The following is a 14,310-nucleotide window of genomic DNA, read 5'->3' as shown; positions in this document are numbered from 1 at the left end:
GGATACCCTTGGTACAACCCCTGATTTTTCTGTTAGGGGCCTCAGTAACCCCACCCAATGCTCATTGTGCCCACACCCTGCAAATGAGGCAATGATTGTAATGTGGTTGGACTCTGAAACCTGCCACAGCGATTAACACTTCAGGCTCATAAAGGCAAGCAAAGAGGAGATTCACACAGTCACAACAGAGTCCCTTCCAAAAAAGCTGGCCAGCAGCTCCAAACTCTGTCTGTCTGTCTGCTGGAGCAATAGATGCCTTTGCAGCAGGCAAATCCCTCTGGTTGGCAGTCTCGTCCATGAGACACATACAGCTTCAATGTGTCCAGGTGTAAGTATAGAAATAAAATGATCCAAATGCTTTTCTTTCCTTTACACATTTCTGTTTCAACTCAGCATTGTCTCTGCTCAATAGCAAGACAACGATTTTGCAGATTTTAAAACACTAATCATAGGCAATTATTTCTAAAAAGATTTGCTTGCAGCAGGCAGACTTTTCTCTTAAGTTGAAAGCCTTGCTGTTCCATTCTTCTGTTTAAAATTATAACAATTTTCTGCCTTGTGTTCTCTACCAGCTGAAATACCTCATTTTCTGACATAGTTTGAATCTAACTAATCTTCAATTGGAAGATAATTTTTTTAAAAATTAATCTATAGCAACAAAAGCATCGCCAGCAAACACACAGCAAAACAAGCAGATGAAGCTGTTTGTATATATATCTTGAAATATAATTTTGGCCTTTACAAGGCAGCAGTCTTTATTATCTAAGGTGGTCCTATAAAATGAAACTTATTTTTCACACATAGAATTGCAGAACAAAGCAGGGAATGCAGATTTCATGGCAGAGACAAAATGAGCAAATTCATGTTGCTTTCCTACAGCTGCTTGTGATTGGAGGAAAAACCCCAAGTATCCTGAAGTCAGTAATTTCTTTCCAACATTTTTTACAGGAAGTATTTAAAAAATTTTATACAGATCTTGTTTATTTTTATATTTTCCTTTAAATTATCAGCACTGAAATTAAATATTTATTGGCTGAGGATGAATGGTTTAATTAACCATTAAATAAAATTGTTTTTAAACAATGAATTCATGGTCCATTTCTAAATAGAACAAAGTCCATTGCTTTTCTTATGACCCCCTGACCCCAGTTTCTATGTGCTTCACCTACTTCCTGTTCATTGCTCTCCTAGATGTTATATCTGCTTTTCTTTCTCAGACATCAGTATTTTCAACTGAGATCATAATATTTTGGATGCTGGTGCTGCCTTTTGCTATGGGCATGGATAACATCTGTTTTTAGGTGACCATATCATTCAGCACAGATAGTCCATAGGATGGCATGGTAACACCAATGCCTATGATACATCCTATGGTATACATGATCTCTGATCCAGTTAAAGGTATCCCTGCTTGCTGCAGGGGGCTTGGACTGGATGACCTTTAAAGGTCCCTTCCAACCTAATGCGTTCTATGATTCTCGGATTCTATGTAATGATGTGACCAGAATATACTGAACTCTGCAGCTGGAGTGACCAGGGACATTTATTGTTGTGATGATTAAAGCAACCATTGCCACATGTACAAAACAGGGCCTGAACACACATGTTTTTTGATCCAGACTTAGAAATCTTAGCAACTGCCCAGGTCTCACCTACACCTAATAAGAAATAAACATAACAATTATCTTAGAAATAGGAATAACTTGCTGTACCATCTGAACACCTCAAGTTGGGTGACTGCATCGATCGTTTTAATTTAATGTGTTGATAGTTACTCTTTAATTTTTACAGGCATATTTCAGGTGTCCAGTGCCATTTGAGATGCCTTTGGGTATTTTGCTTAGCCCCAAAAAGGTCTAGGTAACATGTAGGCCTGTGTAACTTCCTCTCCTTTCCACAGGGCTGAGGTGGAATATCCTGGGGTGAGCATATTAGCATATTTAAGAGGACTGTCCTGTATTGTCAGGGCATGTTTAAAGATTTCTGGCAAAGTAGCCAGCATTGTGCTTTGCTTTCCTTCTCACTGCTGAAGCTATAGGGCTGATGGAGTCTATGCCATGGCCCTAGTTGTTGGCCTGGAGGATGCGTTGAAATGCCCCAGGTCCCCCTAGGGGAAAGGTGGGCATGATGTCCCACACTCCAGACCACACCTCAAAGTCTAACTGATGCCTTTTGCAGTTTTCTTCCTGAGTTCTAGATCTAAATACAGGATTTGGCTTGGACTGAAATGGTTATGAAGCATCCTCCATGCTCTGCTTCGTGGGCATTCACCAGGAAGCAGCTGTGACAAAAAAAGGCAATTGCTGCCTTCGTTAACCAAGCTGTCTCTGCACTGCTAACTTTTTCTGTCATTAAACCACCAAAAGAATGGACCACTCTGAAGCACTTGCAGGTCAGAGCAGAAAATGACGGAGAGGGCTGCTGCTTCTCTTAACAGGGTATTTCAATAGAGATGAGGCACATTCTACACATATGTAAAAAGGGTCCCTTTGTACCCCTTTTAGCTCTTTTTTAATACACTTTCATTAGCAGCACATTCCCTTTTCTGAGTGTGGAATAAAGTCCCATCTTCTGCATATATTAAATTGCAGCTTTTGCTTTCAACATGATTGCTCTCTCTCTGGACCCAGATTCATAATGAGGCCTGCAATTTTTTTAGGGTTTTTTTTTTCTCTCATTGTGAAACAATTCCTGCTGTCATGAACTGAAAATTCATCTGTAGAGACTGCTTCTGGGGATGCTTTGGGGGAACTTTTTTCCCCCAAAGTTCTCAACTTTCCAATGAAGATAAATAACCACATCTTGCAGCTACAGTTTTTGACTGAGTGACAGGTTAAAAGAAGTTCCCTGTCAGCTTTCATAACAGAAGAAGAAATTGTTCCAACAATTCTTAGAAAAATGAATGAGCTCTTTTTCCAGAAAACTATTTTGCTGTCCTACTGCTAAATTGCAGCTCACACTGAGGCCCTTCAGGTTGGTTTCTTATCTCAAAAGCAAGGGAGTGACCTGAAGTCAGGGTATTTTGTTACCTTCCCTTGTTTTACCTGGATGAATTTCGAAGTCCCAAATGCAAGGTGAATATAAAAGGAAGGCAGGTATAATCTCTTTTAGGGATCCTAGCTGCTCAGTTTCTGTATCCAAAGAAGCACTTTTGTGCCATGAATTAGCCGTAGTTAAAGAAACTCAGAGCAAATGTTTGCTGCTTGCAACAACCACCATCCAAAATCTATGCATCACAGCACTGACTCTGTGAGTACTTTTTTGGAGGCTGCTGAGATGAAAACCAAAGGTGAGCTGCTGAGTGTTTGGCTGTTTTGGTGGTGAGCTGCATCTCAGCTGCTGCTTGAGGAAGGCTCAAAGTGCTTCAGCATCAGTTAGGAAGCTCTGTCTCCATTTTACAGCAATGCAGGCACGATAAAAATGGAGAGCTTCTCTTACACATTTTAGCAGTTGTTAGTAAAAGCTTCCTGCAGGTTGGATCCTTGCACTGAAGGTAATTAAAACACAGGATTTTGAGGGCCATACTGGTGAAACAGTGAGAATTGATCGCAGGGGATGCAGAAGTGTTGAGAAGGGGGGGTTGACCCAACCTAGCCTCACTTTACATTAGCCTTTCTTGAATATGGCTGATGTTGGAGCACATCAGAAGCCGGATAGTGAATTGTACCCCCTTAATTGCACTAATGACAACAATGTCCTGTGATATTGCAGTATTACTGAGCACTTCAGGAAATAGAGGAGCATAATGTGTGGTTGTGGGACTGATTACAGAGCACAGTGCAGCTCTGCATGAATAAAAACAAGCAGAACTGGGGCTTGAATGAGGAGTTCAGGTTTTATTTCCCTAAACAATTCTGATTAATGCTGCTTCTGTAAGTATCAGCAGCTTAGATCAAAAGGCAACTGCTTAACAAAATGCTTGTCCTGGAATTTTCACTCTTCAGACTTAATTTTCTTCCTTGAAGATATCGGATTGCCAGGGAAGAAAAATGACAACAGGAAGTGTGCTTTGCATGTGATACAAATGAGATAGACAACAAAACATGCCGAGATACTTTTGGTTTTGCTGGGTCTAATGACACTGATAACATATCTGCTGGTGGCTGCTCATGCTCCAAAAACTCAGCATGTGGCCAGAATAAAAGATAACATTGGTGATTGCAAGAGAGACGTGATGCTTTTTTTTTTTTTCCCTATATGAACTCTAATCTGGTTTAGCTACAAAGCCTTCTCTCAAGTGTGGCCTGCTCCTTCAAGGTCAGTGGGGATCAAATACTCCACTCTGCTAGCACTGCCCTGTTTTACAAGGGAAGTTCAGCACCTGAGAGGAAGGCAGCTTGCCAGTACGGCACTAGCTAGAAAGGAGGTCATGGAGATCCTTTCTTTAGGGATCCAGAAACCTTGTAGATTTGGAACTGCCTCTGGACTATCACCTGTAAGAGGGTCTTGGGAGGAAGACTGAATTGGTGAGTAATTAAAAGAGAGCAAGGTGAAGTGACAGGAGAGACAGTGGCTGCTACAGTCACATAGAGAAAAGGAGCTTGGAAATTGGATTCCTGGTCCTTGAAAATCTCACGTGGTCAGAAAATGGGACATAGAGCAAACTTAGGTCTGAATTTGTTTCAGTCAGAGACAAAATCAAAAAAATCAAAGCATAAATATAAGGGAAGGCAATTTCAGGGCTGGATTTGACCACCAGACTACCAGAGAGGAGAGAGCAAGAGTGGAGGGAACTGGGGCAGGTTTGCAGTGGCAGAAAATCCACACTGCTGCTTTTCCTTGGGTGCTCTGAGAGACTCCCAGACTAATTATTTTCTTAGTGTGGTGATGTCCCATGGGTGTGCTCAGTTCTGGGAGGAGTAGTGCTGTCCTTCAGAATGAAGATGACTGTCAATGTTGAGAGATGTTAATTATAGTTATTATTAGCTTTGCATTTCTCGTTGAATGCTTGGAGTCATACATTTAATGAAATGTTAAAGGAGTGGTTTTTCCCCCTTAAGCTTGTAGAATTTTCTCTTCCTGAAATTTGTAGGCATGTAAGTGCTTGGGAGATACTGCTTACAAGTGAATCAATTCACTCCTTTTGCCTCCATAGATCCAGGCATGTCCATTCTGGCATCCATTCATAGTCTCCAAAAAGCACTCAGGAGTGTATCCAATTACAGAACACAGAAAGAAAAAAAAATAAATAAAAAAAAAGAGAGAGACAGAAATGAGGAAACTACACACTGCTGCTCTTGTGGAATGATTGCATGGTGAATTTTCCAAATGAGTTACCTGCCTTTCACTCTCCTGCTGAGTACCAACTGCAGTGCTAAGAAAAGGCTGCATTCATTCCAGCAGGCATGAAGATAAGACAGGTTGGGATTGGTAATGCAGCTCGTTTTGGCAGAACTCTGAAGTCTGTTGTCCATCCCAAAATGGGGCTGCTCAGCTTTCATCAGCCACAAAGAGACTGAAAACAAGAGCCAAGAAAGTGGCATGGATCCAACCTGAAGCCCTGTTCCCTTTTTCTTGTTTCTGTTCACAATCCTGTTTCTATGCAGTCAGGGTAGGGAGAGCAATGTCCAGCCAGTTTCATGCTACTTCAGGAACATCTTTATGCTGAGAAGACATGCCCTGGGTTAAATGAGGGAAAAGTCTATTTGGCAGTAGTAACAGGGCTAAGATACCTATTTCTTGAAGAATGTGGGTCACTAGGTTTTAGAAATGACCTGGTTCAGATCTGTGTTATTTGTAGAGCTGAGACCCAAGACCTCATGTTATTAAAAAGGAAGAAATGTGATAGGAGAGTTTTCAAAATAAGGATTTTACCATTATTGGAGAGTGTTACCCAACATGGATGCCCAAGTCCCACTCTTTGAAGAACAAAACCAGTTGAAGCAGACGCCGTATTCTTTCTCTTATAAGATGTGGAAACTTCAATTACAGAAGCCAAGATTTGTCCATGCGACTGAGGAGAACAACTTAGATCAATCAATCCAGTGTGGTGTGAATCAAGACAGCAGAAACCTGTGCATTGGAGGCTGCAACACAGTTCCTGACATCTTAGAAAGAAAAATTAAACTTAATAAAAAAGGCAAAAAGTCCCAACTACTCAGTTCAGCCTCCTTGACTCTTTGAGGTCTGTGTTTACACAGAGAGCTAAATCTCATCCTGAGCTACAGGGAGTGCATGAGAACATTTTCATCAACACATGCAGACCTCAAGCTTGTTTCAAGCTTCTGCCCAACACCTGAGCTTTGAGTCTGTAGAAATAACACACGTGTCTTGAAAATCAGTTCTGAGTTTTCAGGTAAGAGCTAGAAATAGTCTGGAAGAAGGCCCTCTGCAAGTCTTTTGATCATGACGTGGTCATGTGAAAGTTACACAAATAGCCACAACATTCCTTTTTCTCACAGTGTGTTTTGCTGCTTACAAAAATGTGTTTGCAAGGGAGCTGGGAGTGTGTATGAATATACAGACCATCGTGGAGGCAAACTTCTCCTTTTGCAGTACCCAGCAGGCTGATATTTCATGGGAGACATTCTTAGTTGCCATGGGTCTGGGACTGATAAGATGTAGAAGCTCATCAGTCACGTCATCATGTCCGTGTAATCCAATTAACAGTAATCCCTCACTTTGCACCATGCTGTTTGAATGGATCTCAGTCAGAATAATTGACAGAGTCCAGTTAGCTAAAACCTTTTCAAGCAAAAATATTTGTAATTAAGAATTTAACCCAATAATTCTGTGTTTCAATCACTTTTTCTATGTGAAATTATGTAGCCAACCTGACATTAGACATTTCAAACCTGTCAACTAGTCTGACATGTCCAGCCCCCTGGAGCTTTCACAACAATTACCATTCTGTCCCCCTGCCCTCTGACACAAAATGTACTTTAGATGCTGAAATCCAGATATACAAAGCAGGGAACCTTCACCCACTCTGCAATGCAAAGAAGGCGGCACTGGGACTCAGCAGTGGCACAAAGGGGCTGAGAATTCTCCCCATCTGGGCAGAATCAAAGCAACACATCAGGTCAGAGAAGATCCCCTTGCTAGGTGCCCCAGACCAGTCCATGTGGGGCACCACAGTAATGCCAGAGATTGGTTGCCTCTCAGAGATCTGCATGCCTGGCATGGACTTGTCTTGTCCCCTTATGGCCAGGGAACATGTCTTTCAAAATTCCTTTATGAAGCATCTACATGCATGATTCATAGTTCCTTTATTTCCATATTGTATCTGATTTGAGCTTTAAGATCACTTTGAACAGGTTTCTTTACCTTCATGGTGTCAGCGTAAGTTTCCTACATACTAGTTTCATCTGAGCAAGTTTTATGAAGGGTTGGGGAGGTGAAAGTTGTCCAACCTTTGTGCTAGTAGGTGGATGATGCTCTTGGCTATCAGCAAGAAGAGCTGCAGAAAGGTAATTTGCAATGCAGGAAATCAGGGAACTTGCTGACTGTGAAACAGAGTGAGATATCCCTTAAGTCCAGTTCTTATAAAGTGTGGTCATTGATTTTGAGATCCATAAGTGGAGAATAGTTGCTGTTATGAATGTTCTAACAGCAATGGCTTAAAACTCAAACAAATAAACCCCAAACCTCCCAAGGTCTCAGATGTTCATACAATTGCTTAACTTTTCTTTAAAAAATGAATATAATGTAGAGTATATCTTTATTCTTCAGCTAGTTCTTGTAGCAGTTTTAGGGTAGAGCAAGTTGGTGTTATGCATAATATATGGTATTTGTGGAGGTTATGTAAACAGATTTTTTTAAAATATCACCAGTCACCTGGAAATATTTAGGCTCCAGGCTTCCTTCTAAACACCACTTTATTGGTTTTTGCTGTAGTGTGAAACAGTGGAGCGAAATTCTCGTGTTATCTGTCTCCAACAGATTTACAATATTGCAAGATTAATTATATTAGCTGCATTTCACGACTCAGTGCATTTGTATTACCATTTCAGAAGCACAATCATTTATCAACAGCAAACTTTGGGGCATTTACTTTCCATGCCCTGGCATTGCGAACTTCAAAGTACGCGAGCTTGTCTACCAGCTGCACATGCGTGAGTGCTCCCTTTCCCAGGGAAAATTTCATGGCTTCAACTTCCTTCATGGGTTTGACAATGTTGATCTGAACACCAAGGCCAGATTCTGACGTTCTTTTTCCACTCAGATTTTGACGCTTTAAATGATCCCTTTTAAGTAATTGTGATTATATACAGAGAAAACGAGTAACCCAGAGGATGAATCAATAGAAACTGGCTAGAGGTGATCTCCAGCTTGCTATGGAGCCTGTCCTGAGTCACTTCACCTATTCCTCACCCATTACAAGACTGGTTTCCATTGTCTGTTTTCTGCATCTTAGCTCCAAACAGTTCCCAAATAACTCTTTCTGGAATAAGCATCACCTAACTTCAGCCTGCCTGAAATATACTACCTGTGCTTCAGCATATTGCATCTTCCTCTTTCAGTCTCAGGCCTTTTCCTCTTTCAGACTTGATCTTTTCCTGCACTCACTCTAGACATACCAGAATTATTTTTCAAGGTGCTAGTAGAATCTACATAGATACTTCTCTGATTTTATAAAAGGCTTCACAGCCCTTGCTGAGCTCTGGACTGTCACAGTTATAGATGCCTTGTAATTTAAAGCTACCTTAGGTATGTCCATATTACAATCATTCTCACTGTGGCTGCAATATAACCACATCCTGAATTTTATCTATTTTCTCCTTCCCTACTCCTACTTAAAATACTTTAAACATTTGCAGTCCTTTCTTTACAGCTGTAGGATGTGGGGCAGAGTGTGTATAATGCAGCAGTGTTATCTGCCTGCTCAGAATGCTAGCTGGTAGGAGGTTGACAAATTGCATGTTATGTTTTTGTGTGACTGGGTTTGGCAGAGTTTGTTATGTCAATGGCAGTGCTGTGCAAACAGCCACCTGGCTCTTGAACATCTGATTGGGTATACGAACCCTCAAAACCAGTAAGACCAAGCCATAAGAGGCCATCTATAGACAGATAGGAGCAGCCTTATGTTCACAAGCCCTGGTCCTTATGAGGGACTTGAACCACCTTGCTATCTGTTGGAGGGACACCGCAGCGTGGAAAGTTCCTGGAATGTGTTGACATCTTCCTCTTCCAAGTGATAGAGGAGCCAATGAGGTGAGGTGTCATGCTGGACCTTGTTCTTGCATAAAGGAGGGGCTGGTGGGGAATATGAAGCTCCAGGGCAGCCTTGGTTGCAGTGACTATGATATGGTGGACTTCAAGATCCTCAGGACAGCAAGGAGGGCGCACTGCAAATGCTACCCTGGACTTCAGGAGAGCAGACTTTGGCCTCTTCAGGGAACTGCTACTTAAGGTACTATGGTACAAAGCCCTGGCAGGAGGAGGGGGCCCAACAAAGGTGGTTTAGTATTCAAGGATCACCTCTTCCAAGTTCAGGGGTGATGCATCTCAACAAAGAGGAAGCCAGGCAAAAACCCCAGGAGGTCTGCATGAATGAACAAGGAGCTCCTGGACAAACTCAAACACAAAAAGGAAGCCTACAGGGGGTGAAGAATGGAAAGCTAGGTAGACAAATTTTCTGAGCAGCCAGGTTAGGAAAGCCAAAGCCTTGACAGAATTAAATCTGGCCAAGGACAACAAAGGCAACAAAAAAAGCTTATGTAAGTATGTTAGTGATAAAAGGAAGACAAAGGAAAATCCAGACTCTCTCCAGAAGGAAACAGGAGACCTGGTTACCCAGGATATGGAGAAGGTTGAGGTACTCAGTCACCTTTTTTCCTCATTCTTGACTGGAAAAAATGCTCACCACCCAAGTTGCAAAAGGCAAAAAAGGGGACTGGGAGAAGAAAAACTGCCCACAGTTTTCATTCTTCCATTCCTCCAATCTCTTTGAGTCCTGTGGGAGTTAAAGTTGCCCTGTGGCTCTTTTCAAAAAGTCATGATTTCCTTTAAATGATCCCCTTCTTTTACAGAGAAGGAAATTCTCAAAGTACAGAAATCCACTGCCTACCCTCAGATACAAACACAGATTGCCCATCTGCCCACCAAGCAGCCACATACTCAGCAATTTAAAAAAAAAAAAACACCTGGTACTGGATAATTGACAATCTTAATGATTTGATAGTTGGCATCAAAAGTACTGCTTTCCCTTATATTTTCTACTACATATTCCCATCATTTTGAACAATTAAAAAAATTTTTAAAAAAGACCTGAAGCTGAAGTTGGCTGAATGCTTCAAAAAACATATAAATTAGTCCATGTTCATTTTGACAACAAAGGTGGTTTGGGACTAGAGAGACTCATTTCTGTTGATGCAATTGGCTCACAAGTAACCTCAGGTGGGTCATTTTACTTTGTAGAGCCTCAGAGTTCAATGTAAAGAATTACAGTTTTATAGTACTTAACTCCTGAGGATAATGATACTAATTTCACAGTAAAACATTCTGAAACCTAGGGAGGAACATGTAGTCTATACATACACTGAAGGTAAAAAGCTCTGGTCCGATCTCTTTTAAAGTCCTGACATCAAAGCTTCAATTTTCCTTCAGTCTATGATTTTGAATACAATTGTCCATAGGTAATCTTCCCACACAAAGATTAAGAGCCATGTATTTTGGCTGTGAATGCTGTCTTGGTGTCCTTGGGACAAAACCCATAACAGCTTCACAGATGTGAATGGAGCTATATGACTCAAGACAAGACTTACATCAGAATATAAATGTTTACCTGCAAGAACCTTCTGAGATGTTATCATTATGCAGTGTCCAAGAAGCAAGAGATGTCACATTCCAGCCCTTCACAATCATACATCCAAAACAAAGGATATGTAAGGCTAACAAATTTCCATGTTCAGTAAGTCACTCCTTGGATAGTGCACCTTCATATAAAAGAGGCATTTGAAAGTCCACTGACATGATTTTTCTTAGTCTTCTCTTGTTATTAATCTCATTTTTTTTTGCCTATGATGTATGAGTGCCAATAAAAGGGAGCATTATAAATCACAGTAAGAAATAAATAGTCCCATTTAATCTTGCAGAGCGATATTAAATTTTCACCACTCCTAACTTCTTATTATCCCATCATTGACCCATTGAATACTTCAGTAGGTTGGTGCTCCGCAGGACTAAAATCGGGATGCAACTCACAGTAGACGATGCTTAGAAAATCAGGCCCAGATGCCTGTTTTTGATGTGTCCACTTCTAGTCGCTCTTCTATCTGATTTTTATCAGGTCTTTCTGACACAACTCAAAAAAAAAAATGTGGCAGATCAAGTGTGATATATTTAGCTTCTGGGATCATCTGATAAAAGAACATACCTGCCATTGTAATTAAAAGGACCTTCACGCCCATCATGTGAGTTTGGAGACAGCACACCATGTGCTGAGCAAGAACAATCACAGGAGGTTACTCTCTACACTCTCACAGACCCTTCCAACTGTCCTATTTTCACACAGTATCTCCCTCTGGACAGAGATTAGGGACTCACTGGGAGTCAGTCTCCATGCTTTCAAGAAACTCAAAGCAAGAATTGTTTTGTCAGAGAGTAAAGGCAGGAGACACCACCCCAGGCATTTTAAACACACCTCCCCAGGGTCAGCTCGAAGAACATGCTGCCTCCTTCAGGCTTCCTTAAAAGGTCTTGGGCTGGGGATGTGAGGAAAACAGAAGAATGAAATTCCTGTTACCTTCCTTTCCTTAGTTACAGTGTCTAAAAGAAGGTCCTTCAATGCCACTACCTTTACAGCAGCAGATGGGAAGCTGTAGCTGGGGAGCAGTGCACTACTCCAAGTCTTGTTGTTCACGTCCCTTCCTTAGAGTGAAAGAATTATTCAGCTGGGTTCAAATTTATCACTTGTGCAATGAATATCTGATGCCCCAGATGGTCTTTTTCTATTTGAGTGGAGGAAAAAATAAACCATGTCCAAATTATCAAACTTGCATTTTTCTCACATTCATATCTTGGTGTCCCCAGACATCATCTCCTTTAGCAAGAGGCTTAGGTCACTTGGATCATTAAACTAAGCTACTTGAAACAAAAACTGAGGTGGTGGCAGCAAATAGGCAGAGGAGCACTGGGCTAAACAATCATTCAGCAAGCACTTCATTATTCAAAATAGCCTCTTGGGTGAGGAATGCCCCCTTGGCCTTCTCCTGAAGGGCTGGAACTGATGAAGCCTACTGGAGAGATGTTAATGCTGATGGCGTGGCTCACAGTGGGAAGAAAGAACAAGCCAAGCTCTTTAAGGTGCAGCATAGCAAAACTTGCCTGTGAAGGGACTCCCAGCACAACTATTCATGAATTGTTGTCTTCATTTACAGAGAGAAGATGAAAAAACATTCAGATTCAAGAAGCGACCTTTTAAAAAAAAGACAACCAACCAAATACAGATAGACCAGCAGCTTACTGAGATGCTTTGGGGATGTCCTAAGCTGTTATGAACACAGCCTGGGACGTTCTTTGTTTTCTTCAACACAAAGATATCTGTGAGTTGCACATCAGTCATAAACCGGACTAGCAGAGAAAACAAATGTCAGCTCTAAGCTCTTTCAGTTTGGATGCTTTGATGCCAATTCCAACCCTTCCACTGGGAAATATTGGGAGTGGGGAATAAAGTGGGATCAGCTTTCTAATTGCAGGAAGTTAGAGTAAAGATCAGAAAAAAAAGGTGTCATGATTTATTTCTGCTTTGGACCAGGGAGAATGTGATTCTAGACACAGAGACTAGGTATTAACTCCCAGTCCTGCCTGCTGGTTTTGTTGTGGCATGTCCCACTGCAATTCAGAAGCTAGTGCAGTGCCCCCTCCATGCTGGTTGTCAATGCAGTGCATTGCAGAAGAAGACACCTGTACAGCTCTTCCTGCTCCACTACTGGGTCACATCCCTCTCCCCCTCACATAGTGATCAGCTTAACATCTAAAGCACAGGGGTTGTTATTGCTGGGTTTTGCAAAAATAAAACAACTTCATAAAGTATACCTGAATTTGGACACCCAACCATGCCATGTGCTCGGGAAGCTGTGTTGAATCAAGCCAGGGTTTAGGAAAATCCAGATTGTTTCCCACTGCGTTTATTCTCCTGCATGAGCCATTACTGTAGGTGATTAATAAACTGCTGTTTATTAACAACAGTCAATAAAGAGGTTCTTTGGTGTCCTTGCTGTTCTCTTTAGATAACATATAGCAAAATGCAATGAGAAATTAGCCAGTTAGTGTGCTCTGTGTCAGTACTGCAGATGGATGGCTGATTGCACTCTTCCTGCCCTGAATCAAACTGGAGCCATTTCACTTATCAAGAAAGCAGAATTGCTCCCAGGGAACAACATCTTCATTCATTATTTTTGTAGGGAGGCTTTATTTTTTTATAGCAGGGTTAGTCTGGAGCCACTGGAAGGTCAGCATGTGTTATGGTGCTATCTCCTTGCTTGGAGGACATGAGAGGGAATCCATTAACTTGGTAAGGCAGCCCCCTTATAGAAGTGGTTCTGGCAGCCCCAGGAGATATGAGATCTTCAAAGGTTAGGAAGAGATAGCCTTTTGTCCCCTCATCAATGTAGAAGCTCGCTACTGAAAGACATTTTTGCTCAGAGCATTGGTGGTTTAACAGGCCAGTCAGATTACAATAGAGGTCATAGTTTGTCCATAGTTCATAATTTGGACATACAAAGTTCACTTACTCTGAAACTCAGAAGCATGCAGGAGATGTATTACGTATAGGATTAATATTCCCCTTATATTTAAACTGGGGGTTGGAAGAAGAGGGTAAGGATTTGTAGGGGGAGGGAGGTGAGAGGAGGCAACCAGTGAAGCTTATTAAGGACTGGCGCCTTCTTGGCCTCCTGGCCTTCTCCAGAAAGCCAGGCACTTCGGCTAACACAATCCCTTCCTTTCATGCTCTTGGGTCTGTCCCCATTACAGCATTCCCAAAACCATGTTGGAGACAGCCACAAAGGGCAGCATTATGTCTGGGAAGTGAATGGTGTGTAGCCGGTTCCAGCTGAAAGAGAAAGACAAGTGAAAGCACTTTCCGGGGACAATGAGAGTGCTTGTAGCTCAGGAAGCTTCCCAGTCCATTAGCATCTGTGGAGGACAATGGCCGTGTGTGGTGGAGAGGAGGAGAACGTGGCCTTGCTGGTGGCCCCTGTCCATCACTAGCAGAGCAGCACTGCTACCGTGGGTCAGAATCTGAATGGGCTGATTCATGGGTAAGCACCCCGGCATCCCACCGGCAAGGAGAGACCAAGGAGGGGGCTGTCACCTCCAGCCTGATCTGGGATATCAAGTACCTTTCTGACCTCTGGCTGAGCAGCA

This window comes from Gallinula chloropus, assembly GCF_964237585.1.
Source record: "Gallinula chloropus genome assembly, chromosome: 5".
Classification (NCBI taxonomy): Eukaryota; Metazoa; Chordata; class Aves; order Gruiformes; family Rallidae; genus Gallinula; species Gallinula chloropus.
The sequence above is the reverse complement of the archived record's forward strand: the minus strand, read 5'-3'. Positions refer to the sequence as shown.